The 16,849-nt window shown below is 33.8% G+C and overlaps 1 protein-coding gene and 1 long non-coding RNA gene across 3 annotated transcripts in view; one reads left to right on the top strand and one right to left on the bottom strand.

Annotated features, from left to right (window-relative positions):
• LOC136041027 (uncharacterized) overlaps nt 1–16,849 on the bottom strand; it is a 251,653-nt gene that overhangs the window by 211,671 nt on the left and 23,133 nt on the right. The window lies entirely within an intron of this gene.
• Nucleotides 1–16,849, top strand: part of LOC136041029 (uncharacterized) — a 40,162-nt gene that overhangs the window by 22,791 nt on the left and 522 nt on the right. The window lies entirely within an intron of this gene.

Below are 16,849 nucleotides of genomic sequence, written 5' to 3'. Positions count from 1 at the left end.
ACACACATCCGTGATCTGTCTTCTGGCAAAAAATGCGAAATTCCACATTTTTGTAGATAGGAGCTTGAAACTTCTATAATAGGGTTCTCTGATACGCTGAATCTGATGGTGTGATCTTCGTTAAGAATGTATGACACTAGGGGGTGTTCCCCCCTTTTTTTCCAAAATGATGAAAATTTTCTCAGGCTCGTAACTTTTGATGGGTAAGACTAAACTTGATGAAACTTATGTATTTAAAATCAGTATTAAAATTTAATGCTTTTGATGTAACTGTTGGTATCAAAATTCCATTTTTTAGAGTTTTGGTTACTATTGAGCTGGATCGCTCCTTACTACAGTTCGTTACCACGAACTGTTTTATTCTATAACCCCTCGTATAACATTTATGTTTCGTAACATAACGCCTTTCCTACTACCAAGGCTTTTTTTCATTTTGCTGGAAATCGAGCTAAAATAGTGTTTATCATTAATAAAGTTTATTTTCTTTACTTTTTTTATAAAAAATTACATGGGGTAATTCCTTTTGCATCACAGCAGCCATTTTACCACTTTGGCTGAGAGTAGAACAAAGAATAACAGTTATTGTTTAGAAACATTTTTTTTGTCTCCAGTCATCCTAGCAACAAAATAGTTACTTCCTTGTATTTTTTGAATTTTCTAGATATTTCAGAAAAAACTTGGTTTTTGCCTTTTCCATAAAGTGGAAAATTCTAATGGTCGCCAGCCCTAGTTTTGAGGACACCTCAAAAGCCCCTTCTATTAAAGTTTCCTTGTAACTGTAATGTTTGGTCAAAATGTAAGTGACTTTCATGTTTCCCAGGAGATCTAGACCAATCTTCTTTTTCTTGTAATAATTTGAGCGGAAATTAATCTTGTTCCATTTGGTGTCTTACTTTTATAGGAAAAAACACGTTTCTTTCAACTGAAAACGAGGAGCAACAGTAAAACTTAAAACATACAAAATTATTAGGTATATGAGGGGTTCTCCTCCTCCTCAATACCTCGCAATTTACACTTGAGTTCGAATTTTGTTCTAATTCTTTAAGAATGATCCCTGAATCACGAGGGCCGTTTAGAATAAATAGCTCTTTTGAAATTAGCGGCAAAACTTATAGCGGAAAGAGCGAGGCATTGACGAGGAGGCAAACCCCTTCATATAGGCCTACGTAATAATTTCTGTTCGTTTTAACTTTTAGTTGAAAAAACTTTATTTTTTAAAAATTAATTTCTGATCGTTTGTTTCATAATGCTGGGAAATCCGGCGCCCCCTTCACGGAAAATTCCCTTCCCCACGAAAAATTCCATTATGGAAAGATCCTCCCGCTTAACCCCCTCTCCTGACCCACCCACCCCACCAGAAAAATGCCCACTGAAAATGTCCGTATACATCTCAATAACCGATACTATGTGCAAACAAAGGGCAAAGTTCATAGCTTGCAGCCTTTCCCCCGGGGACTATGGGACATTAAGTCATCCTCAAAGACATAATTATTAGATTTTTCGACTATGCTGAACATAATGGCTATCTCAAAATTTTTACCGGGTGTCTTTGGGAAAAAAAGACCGTGGGATGAGGCCTAGCTGCCCTCCAATTTTTTTATCACTTCAAAAGCGCGCTAGAACTTTAATTTCCGTTCGAAAGAGCCCAATCATGATATTCTAGGACCATTGGGTCGATATGATCTCCCCTGGGAAAAAAAAACAAACAAATAAAAAATAAATAAATAAACACGCATCCGTGATCTTTCTTCTGGCGAAAATACAGAATTCCACACTTTTGCAGATAAGAGCTTGAAACCTCTACAGTAGGGTTTTCTAATATGCTAAATCTGATGGTGTGAGTTTTATTAAGATTATATGACTGTTAGGGATATTTTCCCACATTTTTCAAAAAAGGCAAATTTTCTCAGGCTCGTAACTTTTGATAGGCAAGACTAAATTTGATGAAACTTGTATATTTGAAATCAACATAAAAATTCAACTCTTTTGATGGCTCTATTAGTATCAAAATTCCGTTTTTTTGAGTTTCGGTTACTATTGAGCCGGGTCGCTCCTTAGTTACAGTTCGTTAGGATAAGCTGTTTGATTATGCTTATAGATATAAACCTTCTGTACAAACATTTCCCTGGATTATTCGTTTCAAATTTCAGAAAGTTATCTTGCTGAAATTTCACATGTTATTTGGCAACTTGAGAACCTGACAGGGAAACTGATATACAAATTATTTCTTTTTGTCAAATATAATGGTATGATTGGGCATGCAAACTTATGGCAGGGACTTTTATTGTGGGATTTTATTGTGGGTGAGGAGGCCTCATCAAAAGACTTTTTGTTTCGGGGGTGGATTTATGCGAGTTTCATTACGTGTATTTTGAAGCAAATGTGCGTTTCAAAATAATATTTACTAGTTTCTAGGGTAAATACTTTAATAAATACCATTTTGTGGTAAGTGTATCCTAATTTCATCAGTCTCATAAAATAGGGTTTGTGGCAGGGCCGTAGGGAATTTCGTTTGGGGGGATGTCAAAAGAATCTTATCTCGGGTTTGAGAGCTTACCAAAGCAAATTTGTTCCGAGGGAGAGGGTGAGGGTTTTTTATCGGTATTTAAGAACTAATCCACGATTTACTGGAATATTTCGAAGGGAAGGGTGCAAACCCAAAAACCAAATCTTGGCTACGCCCCAGATTTATATTACTCCTAACAATATCACTTTTAATTTCATTAGACATTGTGATTACGTTCAGTAGCATTATACATACAAATTCCAAGGTACTCTTTCAGGAATTTATTATATTCGTTTGACCCTCCCTCCTCCCAAAACATTGAATTTCCTGCATCAACATGACATTTTGGATGAAAAACCGTTTTTATTTTATTTTTCCCAGTCCCCCTGGGCTGGGCTGTTTCTCCGGTGTCTCAATAATCTACATTGCTATTTGTCAATGTAGAACTTTTCAGGAAGTTAAAAATAAATGTTAATTATTTTCTATTGGTCAAGAATATGAATAATATACAATAAAATGATAAATTAGATCATAAATGAACTATTTAAAGTCCAATAGAATTATTATAAGATTTGCAAGGAATTTTTATGCTAATGACGCAATCTTAGATTTCTTAGATTTAACCAAAAATAGGGTTTTATCCTTAGAGCATATCTTTTGAACTTCGTTGAAAATTCAAACCGCACTATTGTTTCAACTATTGTTCGGTGCTTCATCCTGAGAAAAAAAAATTACAACTGAAGCCCCTATATTCCTTTGATACTTCCGTCACTGAGGCAGTCGACCATATGACCTATCTAGGCCTTCCAATACATATTTCTAGTTACCATACTTGTAGTCTTATGATCGCTTGCATTTCCCGTCAAATATCTGCATCTTATGTTTCATTCAGTTCCGAGAAACTAACTCAAAATTTCCTCATAATACAGCATAGGAGACCAAGACATTGCAGTTTAAAAATTTTTGGAAGGACTTGAAAAGCAACAAGTCACTTATGATTTAATGTACTTGTTTGATTTATAATTGACTTTTTTTGTCTCATATTAGACTACTAGCATACGCCGTTGTTATTGCTCTGCTAGTGTTTATGTTCGCTGTTTCTGTTTTTTTTTTTTTATATATATAAATTGAATCAAATTGGCTACAATAATGATTAGGTTCTTAATGATCAAATTAGCTGCTTTAATGATTAGTGTTCTATAGTAAAAAAAATAATAATATAATGGTCCTTTTTTTAACAACTATACTCATTATTGGGATAACAATAGTAAATATTACAATAGCACATTAATACTTTTCTAGTAATGGATATTTACAAGCTAAATTTAAATGACTTGGCGCTAATAGGAATAATTTTGACTCTTTTCAACCGGAAACTGATGTCTGTGGAAGCCATACTACTGTACTAAATTGATTTCAGTATTATTCAAAATCAAGACTTGCGAATTGCTTCAAAAAGGTATAGTAAAAATATGTGAAATATTTATATATGTGAAATATATGTGATATATATATATATATATATATATATATATATATATATATATATATATATATATATATATATATATATATATATATATATATATATATGTGAAAAATAAGAAACTCCTATGTACAGGACATCTTTAAGTCAATATTACGTCCGGTTCTAAGTGTCTACCCCTCCCCATGGAAAATACCCCCAAAAAGCACCCCCTTTGAAAAATATCCGCTGGAAAATATATCCTTGCTCCCCACTGAAAATTACAATCCTTTCCCTTCCCCTACAGAGAACTCCCCCGCGAAACATGTTCATATGTTCCGCAGTAACAAACACTATCTCTAAGCAATGGAAAAATTATAAACCTTAAAAAGGCACTTAATACTCTAAAATGAGGTTCTCTGATGGTTTTGTAGTTTGGGAGGAAGGGAGATACCTCAAAGTGTGCATTTTAATGCCAAAAGATCCCAGCTTTCATTGAGCCATCAGATAGACATAGAATTAATTCCAAGGAAGAGACAAGGGGGAGGGTAGAGGTACAAATTGATATACGATCCCCAGGACCGTAACCAGGATTTTTATTAGGCGGGGAAGTTGGTAAAAAAAAACTTTAAAAGACGATGAAAGATGTGAACTTGATATCTACTCCCTTATGATTTCTGGAAATATTTCTGGTCTACGCTGTTATTATGAATGTAAAGAGCAACATTAAACCAGAAAATGAGTAGAGCTTATTCCGCATAGGAGGGCGACTGCCTCATCAAAATCTCCAATCATGGTCGCAGAAGCTTTGGAGGGTACTCATTAGATCAGAAATTTGGAGTTCAAGACCTTTTTTTAGGCTATAAGTCGAAAATGATTGGAGACCAGCCAGCTATTGCGAGGGGGGGGGGGTTATTTTCCAGGGTGGTATTTTCCGAGGAAAGATTTTCCGCAAGGGTTTTTTCTGCAGGAGGGGTATTTCCCATTTTTTTCAGGGATGGGTATTTTCTACGAAGGTAGGGTGTTTTCCAAGCGGGAGGGTATTTTTCGCGGGGGGGGGGTATTTTCCACGGGGGTACTTTCCGGGGGGTATTTTTGCGGGATATATTTTCCAAGGGGTGTCCTCCGCATTTTTTTTTGGGGGGGGGGTAAACGCCAGCCGCCATTACGGCTATGCTTCTATGGTACGCAGATACTTCTACACAGTGAAGGGGAGGGGGTATGTGTGAGAGTACTTCCCATGACGAATCTCTAATAAAAGAGAATCTAAAAGCATTTTTAAGAAAGAGTAAAAGGGATTAAGTAGATCAAAAACAGGCAGGAATTTTGCTGCGCTCGACAGCACTGCTTAGTACTTTCCTCCTCCACCCGAATTTATTCAAAACCTCCCTCTTTGCACCTAACCAAGGAATTTCTATTTCCCTTAAATCTTTTCTTGCGGCATACTCCCACCCCCTTCGGGGACGACCTGCTTTTCATTTGGCCCTAGACGGTTTACAGACAAAAACAATCTTTGGCAATCTGTCATCCTTGATCGGTCGAATCCCTAGTCATCTTGTCCTTTCCCTCCTTATAGCTTAGAAAGCTCGGTTGAACCACATTTTTCGTACAATTGACTGTTAGAGGTACGGCCGGTCATTCGGGTATTTTGTGAAGCAGACAAGAATTAACATTGACAAACATAAGCAATAGTGAGGCTACCGCTCTCTCAGAGCCTCTGAATGGTAGTGTCATCTGCGTTTTAATGTACGCAACAGATGGACAGTGCATTTTTCACTGTTTACTTGTCAAACAGTTCGTAGTAAGTAACTAGGAAAGACTCGGCCCAATAGTAACCAAAACTCTAGAAAAAGGAATTTTAGTAGAATGAATAGATAAAAAGAATTTACTTTTTTTTACACTGAATCCAAATATATAGGTTAGCATTCATTAAAATTAATGCTACCAATCAAAAATAGAGACCTGAGAAAAATTTGCCTGATTTTCAAAAAAGGGCATCGTCAGATTCAGCATATCAGAGACCCTACTGTAGAAGTTTCAGGCTCTTATCAAAAAAAATGTGGAACTTAGTTTTTATTTTTTTATTTTTGGCCAGAAGAAAAAATACCGATCATTGTTAATTTGTTTTCTTTTCCAGGGGTGATCGTATCAAAGCAATGGTCCTAGAATATCAGAAGAGGACTCGTTATAACATACATTAAAAGTTCTACGATCCTCTTTAAGTAACCAAAAAGACTGAAGGCAACCAGACCTCCTCCCATATCCCTTCACTCTCCAAGGACATTCGACCAAAATGTTTAGATAATCATTTGGTTCAACGGCACATTAACAAAGGCCACAAATGGCAGAGTAATCCATTTGGTTAATAGGCGAAAGTTTCAATAGCTAGCTACATATCTGTACCTAAAGTTTTTTTCCCAATTCTTTAAGAATTAAAAAAAAAACAAGTTTTTTTTAGCTGAAAGTAAGGAGCGACATTAAAACTTAAAACGAACAGAAATTACTTCGTATATGAAAGGGGTTGCTTCCTCATCAACGCCCCGCTCTTTACGCTAAAGTTTGACTCTTTCTCTCAACCCTGCTTTTTAAAACAGTAAAAAACTTCTGAACGTTAATTTCTGAACGTTTTTGAATCAATGCATGTTTTGATTTTGGCTCTCCGCAGAGGAATAATTAACACGAAATTTGTAAGTTTATTTTTATTTTTTTTTTTTGGCTAAATGGCTTTCTCATAGTTTTGATCGAATGATTTTGAGAAAAAAAGCAACGGTGGAGGAAGCCTAGTTGCCCTGCGATTTTTTGGTTACTTAAAAAGGCAACTAGAACTTTAATTTTTTTACGAATGATATTATTGGTAAAAGATAAACGTAACTTATAAATTAGCTTACGTAACAAACTTTTGTAATCTCATGTTTTTATTACATATATGGGGGAGGGTTCACCCCCTCGTCAGTACCTCGCTCTTTACACTAAAGATTAAATTTTGTCCCAATTCATTAAGAATGACCCCTGAATCACAAAAGCCGTAGAATAAATAGTTCAAATCACTAAAAATACTTTAGCGCAAAGAGCGAGGTATTAGGAGGAGGTGAGCCCCTCATATGCGTAATAATTTCTGTTCGTTTTAAGTTTTAATGCTGCTCCTTACTTCCAGTTGAAAAAACTTTTCATATTTATTTTTTCATTGTTGTTTTTTTTAAATAATGCTAGAAAATCCTGCGCTCCCTTCATGGAAATTTTCTTCCCCCCTGACAAATTCCTCGATGGAAAGTTCCCCCAACATATCCCCCTCTTTTCAAACCCTCCCCCAACAAAAAATCCCTCTGAAAACGTCTGTACACTTCCCAATAAGCATTACTATATGTAAGCACTGGTCAAAGTTTGTAACTTGTAGCCCCTCCCACGGGGACTGTGGGAGAGTAAGTCGTCCCCAAAGACATAGTTATAAGGTTTTTAGACTACGATGAATAAAATGGCTATCTCAGAATTTCGATCCGTTGACTTTTGGAAAACAATTAGCGTGGGAGGGGGCCTAGGTGCCCTCCAATTTTTTCGGTCACTTAAAAAGGGCACTAGAAGTTTTCATTTCCGTTATAATGAGCCCTCTCGCAAGATTCTAAGACCACTGGGTCGATACGATCACCCCAGGGGGAAAAAAACAAACAAATAAACACGCATCCGTGATCTGCCTTCTGGCAAAAAATACAAAATTCCACATTTTTGTAAATAGGAGCTTGAAACTTCTGCAATAGGGTTCTCTGATACGCTGAATCTGATGGTGTGATTTTTGTTAAGATTCTATGACTTTCAAGGGGTGTTTCCCCCTCTTTTCTAAAATAAGGCAAATTTTCTCAGACTTGTAACTTTTGATGGGTAAGACTAAACTTGATGAAACTTATATATTTAAAATCAGCATTAAAATGCGATTCTTTTGATGTAGCTATTGGTATCAAAATTCTATTTTTTTTAGAGGTTTGGTTACTATTGAGCCGGGTCGCTCCTTACTACAGTTCGTTACCACGAACTGTTTGACAACTCCTGTAAAAATAAGCTAGGACTTTAGCGTAAAGATAGGGAATTTAGAAATGGATCGCTCTCTTAATATACGAAATAGTTTTTGTTCGGTTTAAGTTTTAATGTTGCCCATCACTTTCAGTTTAAAAAACTTCTTTTTCATTTAATCATACGCAAGGATAGATATTTTTTGCTTTTATTGTTAATACTAAGTTATATTTATTACCAATTACTTTATTTCACTTTCTTTGATATATTTTTGACACTTAATACGGCTTAGTGGAGGCCTTCAAAATGTCTATATTTTTTTTCTCCTGGATTTTTTCACTTGATTCTTCGTTTATGTAGTTCACCATCTCCTGCCTTGTGAATAAAAGATACGCAATAATTTAATCATAAATTAATTTAATAAATTATAATTTTCATAAATTTCGAAATAAATTAATAATTAATAATTAAATAATTAATTAATAATTAAATAATAATACTTAATAATTAAATAAATTGATTTCATAAATTAATAAAATAATTTAAACATAAATAAAACATACGCAAATAATTTAGAGTTGGTGCCAAATAACTTAAACTAATAAATATTCAGCAAATGATTTCTGTGACCACACTGGCTAAGCATAATAAAATGCAAAAACGTAGAGCACAGATGAAAAATAAGTAAATTCACAAAGGTTACAGAAAAAAATTTGTCAAATAATCACCGTAACCTTGTCTTCAATAACTTCCAAGAACACACTCGCTAGACATGACAAAACTAAAAAACAGAGAACAACCAAGAAAAAGGAGTTGATTCTTCGTTTGTCAGAGAAAGAAAACGAGCCACCTCGGGGGAGGGCTAATTCGAACTGGAATTGAAAGGTCTATTGTTCTTTTTAAGTGACAAAAAAGAATGGAGGGCAACTACCTTTATTTTTCCTATGAGTGTGCAATCAAAATTTTAAAATAGCCATTTTGTTTAGCATAGTCGAAAGGTTCAGTAACCACACACTTGTAGATGCCAATTTTCTTTTATATAACATTTGCTTTCAGTGAAGCACTAATCAATTTACCGATGGCATACGTGGAGGGGTTGTTATTTTGTTCATTCACAAAGCGAGAACGAGATCAGACAAAGCGAGAACGAGAACTGGCTCAGAGAACGAGCCTTTTCGTTTTTCTTCGCTGTCCTTCGTTTTCTCATGCTGACATTTGCAGCGAAAAAGATTTTAGCTGCAACAAGTGAATATTCATCTATCGATGATGTGTTGTTGTTATAAGGCAACAGACCATCCAGTTCTTAACCACCACCCAGAAAATAGAGTGATTAAACGGTGTTGCCAAAACTAATATCTCAGGACTCATTTATATTTGACACTTATTATTTTGCCATCCTCTTAAAGTGTCTTAGAAACATACGTTGAACAGCTGTATCCCCATTAGAGTATTTAGAATAGCCAACTGTGACCTTATTTCCATCCCAATAAGAAAAAAACTGTTTTCCTCCAGTGCCTAAAAGGTTGATTATTTTGTTTATTGTATCGAATGCCAAGGTCAAGCTGTTTCTCTTAATTACTTGGCGGGTTCCAAGAGTAATGTGACTTAACTTGGAAAAATCATCATCTGATATTGTAAATTGAGATGTTCAGAGGCGGAATCCATTAAGTCTATAAGATAAGCAACAGAGCAGAGATACTAAAAAGATACTTGTTTTCATTATATTATAACGACTGAACTGCCGATTACTTCTAGAAGTTTTCCGGAAATATAAGACATTCTGGGAATTTTTTTTTTTTTTCGTTTATATTATCATTACTTTTTTACGTTCATGCAATGGGCCTAATATGGTAAAAATTCCTTTAAGTACAAAGCCTATAAGATAAGACAGAGCAAGGCAACTAAAAAAAAGTGCTTGTTCTAGGTATATTACATGAATTACCTAACCGAACTTTTAAAGTTAGAAAAATTCGGTTATGAGAAATTTTAAGGTTTTAAGCTTAAAAAAATTCTAGAATTCATAAGGAAATATTAAATATGTAGAACCTTTTTTTTTTCATTTGCTGGGCTTATATTGCGATCAAGTTCTTTTTAGCACGAGCATGTTAGCTTGATTTCTAAAAAGTATTTAGAGCATTTATTGTACTTTAGGGAGGAAGACGATTTATTATATTTTTTTTGGGGGGGGGGCATTATAAGGAGAATTATTGCTTTGATCTGCCAAAGGTCCAAATCTGAGACGAAGAGAGACTGAGAGTTTATTTCAAAAAAGCAAATGCTGTGTCTTCATAGTTATTTGTTCATTTTACTGGCTTAGTAATTTTCACAGATGAACCAATGAGATTTTTCATAAAGGAGATGGCTGTCTCTCCAGGGATTTCATTTTCTTATCTCTCTAGATTTTTGGTTCAGCAGCAGTTAACCCCAAATATTATTAGGTGACCAAAGATACGGGAATCGTTTATTTTTTCTGAAATAGGAATAATTGGATTGACTGGCAAAAACACTTCATAGGAATTAACCAATGGAATTAAAACACTCTTTTAAACTTGGAAGTACAGGACAGCAGTATCTTTTTTCCATTTGGCTGATTGATTTAGCTTCTAAACAGCAAACTTAATCTTCTGTTTTAGTGTTGGGCACCTCTCCCTAAAAATCAGATATACCTCCTTTTTTTCTGTATATAAATTGCTTTGAGGGCATTGATTTTCGTTTGAAAATTCTAAAATTCTAAAATTATTCTAAATTTCATTCTAACATTATATTGGCTTCGCATTAGGAAGTTTATGATTTTTATGTTGAAATCTTGCGAAAAAGTAATGGGGTTAAATTTGGCCCTGTCAATGCACCCTTTTCCTGATTAGCCGGCGTCCTACTGGCCCACGAAAGACACAAGTTTACTTATTTTGGGCTTATATGTCTCACAGTTTGAGCGAGTTCTTAGTATATGTTAAGGTGTGGAACCTAAACATAAAAAGCGTAGTAGATAACCCCCCTCCATACATCTCAATGATTAGTCCTGTCATCTAAATGCATTACTGCAGATCTAATAAGTTACTGAGGGCTACTCCACCTTACTGCTAAGTTACTGCTCCACCCAAAGGAGGAAGCCTTAAAAATTAACTGTTCTGGTTTTCAATTTACCTGCAGCTAGTTCCTCCTCTACATGTCAAGGAAGTGTTGCTGAGGGGTAAATCCTGCTGAGAGGTTGCCTGTATTTTTGTACTCTTTTAACATTTTGGGTGGATAATTTAAAAGACCACACTGTCTTTCCATGATGATAATAAATGTTCAAATAGGGATAAATCATTTTATTTGACAGTGATAATTAACAAAAATACTGGATATTTCGGTCACAAGTCCAGTGATCGTCCTCAACAGAAATACTCTGCAGAAAGTATTTCTGTTGATGACAGTCACTGCACATGTGACCGAAATATCCAGTATTTTTGTAAATTATTACTGTCTAATAAAAGGATTATTCCTATTAGAACAACTATTTAACATTTTGGGCTACACTTACCCCGTAACTTATTCAACTTACTGCTTACAGCAGAGTATACAAAAGTAACAGAAACGTAGGGGGATTAAGAGCTCCTTCTCCCCTCAGAAGGGGAGAATTAACAAACAATAGTTAATATTTTTTTGAAGTGGGGATCAAAGGCAAGATTGAGCCAATTTTTTAGTAAAATATGAGGGAATGCCCACTTACAAAAATTAAGTGCACCAGGGGGCGCTTGCGAAGCGTGGCGGAGCCTGTGTCAAGCATAGTGGAAACTGTCCCAAGCGTGGGATAACTGTGCAGCCCGAGTGGAGTTTTAACATGGACACCAGTGGGAGGAAATTGGGTGTCCCCTTGATATAAAGACTCAAGATCAATTGATGAGGACAAATAATCAAGCTTTGCTTACCTCAAAATTATTCCTAATTAACTAAATTAGTTAATTAATTAACTAAATTAATTAAATTAACTAAACTAAATTAGTTAATTAACTAAATTAATTAACTAAAAGTTTTATTTTATTGCATTTTGGCAATATCAGGCAAACACACAGAAACTTCTAAGCAAGGCAAAGAATTCTGTAGAGGGAGGCGCACCCTACTTACCTACCTTGGCTTAAATAAAAACCTTTCGATAAACTTCTTCAAAAACGCAATTCATCTGCCAACCCAATCAAAACCCTGGCTATCCTCCTGGATGTATAGCCTGTTACTTTCCTAAAACGAACGGATGCAAAAATTTCCATCCACTTATTTATTATTTCCGTATTTATTACAAAACCTCAATCTCTGACGACAAATTTATTAGGGTGAAAAACATACGACAAAGCGAAAGCGTTGCCATCACAACGTTCATTATTAAAGCGTCCAATTTCTTTTACCAATTTCTTAAGTTAACAATATCTAATCCTGCATGCAAATGCTGAGAAGACAGGCCTGTTATGACCAGTTTGAAAAACAACCTTAAAACACGGAAGAAAAAATAGTTGATCAAATTCATATGCTACAGGAGCTCAACTGAACATATTAAAATTTAGACGGTTCAAATTTAGACACATTATGTATTATAAAATAAAAAAAATAAAAAAATAAAAAAACGAACAAAAAAAACAGCTTCTCGGTCATCATAATTTGAAATTAAATAAAAAAAAGTTTTTTTTTGATTTAAAGTAAGGAGCGACATTAAAACTTGAAAACGAACAGAAATTACACCGTATACGAAAAGGGCTTTTCCTCCTCAACGCCCCGCTCTTTAGGCTAAAGTTTGACTCTTTCTCTTAACTCTAGTTTTTAAAATAGTAAAAAACTTTAGCGTAAAGAGCGGGGCGTTGAGGAGGAAAATCTATTTTCATATACGGAGTAATTTCTGTTCGTTTTAAGTTTTAATGTCGCTCCTTACTTTGAGTTAAAAAACTTTTTTTTTATTTAATTTCAGGATGTTTTTGAATTAATGCATGTTTTGATCTTGGCTCTCCGCACATAAATAATTAAAACGGAATTTGCATATTAATTTTTTTTGGCTAAATAGCTTTCTGATAGTTTTGATCGGAAGATTTTGAGAAAAAAAGAAGCGACGGAGTAGGCCTAGTTGCCGTCCAATTTTTTGGATTGGTTAAAAAAGCAACTAAAACTTTGAATTTCTTACGAACAAGTAGTTTTAGTAAAAAATATACATAACTTACGAATTAACTCACGTAAGGAACTTCCATATTCAAATGTTTTTACTGCAAATATGAGGGGGTTCGCCCCCTCGTCAATACCTCGCTCTTTACACTAAAGCTTAAATTTTGTCCCAATTCCTTGAGAATAACCCCTCAATCACAAAGTCCGTAGAATAAATAGTTGAAATTACTAAAAATATTCTAGCGTATAGAGCGTGGTATTACGAGGAGGTAACCCCTCATATGCGCAATAATTTCTGTTCGTTTTAAGTTTTATTGATGCTCCTTACTTTCAGTGGAAAAAACTTTTCATATTTATCTTTTCATTATTTTTTTTTAAATAATGCTAGAAGATCCTGCGACCCCTTCGTTGAAATTCTCTTCCCCTATGACAAATTCCTACATGGAAACATCCTCCCACGTAACCCCCCTAAACTTCTCTCCCCCCTGAACACAAAAAATCCCCCTGAAAACGTCTGTACACTTCCAAATAACCATTACTCTATGTAAACGCTGGTCAAAGTTTGTAACTTGTAGCCTCTCCCCCGGGGACTGTGGGGGAGTAAGTCAGTCCCAAAGACATAGTTATTATGTTTTTCAACTATGCTGAACAAAATGGATATCTCAAAATTTTTATATGTTGACTTTAGGAAAAAATGAGCGTGGGAGGGGGCCTAGGTGCCCTCCAATTTGTGATTAGACTCCGTAGAAGGAAACTGTAAAATTCTTAAAACTGCTTAAAACTATTCTGAAATACTTGCTTCTTTAGTTCTTAAAAGGGCATATTCTTCTAAGCAGTAATGTGAACTTTAATTAACAGCAGTTGTATATATATATATATATATATATATATATATATATATATATATATATATATATATATATATATATATATATATATATATATATATATATATATATATATATATATATATATATATATATATATATATATGTATATATATATATATATATATATATATATATATATATATATATATATATATATATATATATATATATCATTCCTGATAAACTTTATAATTTTTATTTAGTAACATCATAAAACAGAAAACGTTTATAAAGTGTAAATTATGTTCTAGTCTTTAGAAGCCCCAGGGGGATATATAACTATGTCAAAATCAAAAGATGCAGGAACCACCCTATTGAAGAGTAGGGCTAAAATCCCCTGTGGCTTTTAAAGACCAAAATATACACTTTCCTGGAGACGATCTTTTCTGACTATTTTGAACTGTGTTTCAACTTCTCATGTCGTCAAAAAAAAAGCAAAAAGCTCACCATAATAACCAAGATAACTAAAAAAAACCCAATAAATGAACGTGGACTGACAATTTAATATACATGCTGATATCCATTCCTGATACCCTTTAGAATTTTGATTTAACAAAATCATAAAACAGAAAACGTTTATAAATTGTAAATTGTGCTCTAGTCTTTAGAGACTCCAGGGGTAGTTAGCCTTACTTCTCTTTGGGATAATTTCTGCCCATTACAGTTTGATTCGGTTATTTATTGCAATGTCTGTTCGTTTTGGGTTTCATTTATTTATCTATGGTGATTTAGATATATTTTTACGCCTAGAAAATCATTTGATTTTGTTTCTGCCCATATTTGGTTTAATACAGCTCTTTACGTTTCTATGAAAAAAATAGTTTTGTGAAAAGTTTTTTTTCAATTAATAGAAAAAAGGAGATACAACACTACCTCGAACGGAAAAAAGTGATTTTCCTTATTGGTTTATATAGGGGACTATAATTCTCCTAAGTAGGGTTTTCGTTATCCCTAGTAGGAATAACGCAGGGAATCATAAGGAGCGTAAAGTAGGGAGTCCCTAGTAGGATTCCTGCGCGACCACTGCACGGCATCCTTATCAGAAGAAAATTTAAACATAATCATTCCCAAAAACATAGATCTCAATTTCTCATATCATGATTCTTTCATATAAAAAATTGGTGCCAGAAACTCCCCAAAAATCAACGACCGGAGCAAATTTACCAGTGCAGCCCTAAATATGTCTTAGCTTTCTTTTATGTACGTAACTTGCAGACCGTAACTTCAACAATAATGCGTTTATGATGGACATTGACATCTGGAAGTGACAATGTATTTCCAAAATTCCCTGAACCAGTTTCTCCTGGAAACAATACAGAACATGGTGACGTCAGACATCAATAAAATCGATTGTTTATTTTCTTCTTAGATGCATCAAAGCAAAATGAAGGTTTTAAATAGAGTCATTTATGAATTTAATTATCATTTACAAGTAAATTTGGTGGTTTTGAACAAAATTAGGAAAACTTTTTGTGATTTAAAGCAGAATATTTCAGAAATAACAGTTTTTATGGATTTTTAGTCTTGCTTACAAATTTTAACGGAATGTGAATTTGCATTATATAAGACCCCTTCTATTTATTTTGTTTTCTTACAAATGCGATGGTTTTGAAGAAAAACTTAATAGGTTTCATGTCGGTTTTAAGAAATTATTTTATTTTTCCATGAAAAATACAAAACTTACTCAAAACAATCATAAACTAGATTATAAAAGCTTGTATATTAGCTGATAATTTTGTTTCGCTTTTAGTGGCTTTAAAAAGAGTTAAAAAAGTTTAATTATCATTTACAAGTAAATTTGGTGGCTTTGAACAAAATTAGGAAAACTTAATGGGGTTTAAAGTACAATATTTGAGAAATAACAATTTTTATGCATTTTTATTCTTGTTTTACAAATTTTAACGGAATGCATATTACCATTATATAAGACCCCATCTATTTATTTTGTTTTCTTACAAATGCAATGGTTTTCAAGAAAAACTTGACGGGTTTCGTGTCGGTTTTAAGAAATTATCTTATTTTGCCATGAAAAATACAAAACTTACTCAAAACGATGTGAAACTAGATTGTACAACCTTGTAAATTAGCTGATAATTTTATTTCATTTTTAGTGCTATTTAGTTTAAAATACCAAGGACATTGAAAATGGAATCTTGTTGTTGAAATTGGTTTATTGGAAACTTGCACAGCCATCTATATTTTGAAAATGAAGGTTTAATCGAGAATTCAATTTCCACTGAAAAAAAATCCATCAAAAAGTCATCATCTTGAAGCATCTAACTGAATTTTTTTGAAATTCGTGGTTTTAGGTAACCCAAGATTCATCCAGTGTTGAAAGAGCAAAAAAGGTCACAGTGAAGTTACAGTAACAAAAAGTTATAGTAACGTCTTTGCAATTGGCCTAGAATAGTATTAATAGAATTAATATTATTATCTCACTGATGACTTTCATATAGCCTAATTTCGTATTCTCAGTCAATTTTACAAGAACTTATTTTTATTCTTCTCTATATATAAATCTTTCCCCAAAGCATTTCTTTGGTAAATTGAATTTCCAGAAATCATTTCCATTTTTCTTTTTTGTCACTGAATGGAAATGTAAGAATTTTTGCAATAGCACCAAAATCTTTCTGCTGAACCCATATATATATGTTAATTTTTTCGTTTTCCTTTTTTTCTTTTGCTGTTAATGGTTTGTTGCTTTCTTGCTAGTAGCAGTGTTATTTATTGCACTCAGGAATCAATCAACAGCCGAACAAGCTTAATAGTTATTTCAACACATAACACGAAACGTTACTTTCTTTTAAAGGAGACTTTTTTTTTATATGTGAGTTATTTTAACTATCTGACAAACCTGGATTG

This window comes from Artemia franciscana, chromosome 21 (genome assembly GCF_032884065.1).
Source record: "Artemia franciscana chromosome 21, ASM3288406v1, whole genome shotgun sequence".
Classification (NCBI taxonomy): domain Eukaryota; kingdom Metazoa; phylum Arthropoda; class Branchiopoda; order Anostraca; family Artemiidae; genus Artemia; species Artemia franciscana.
This window is presented reverse-complemented; position numbering and strand designations above follow the sequence as displayed.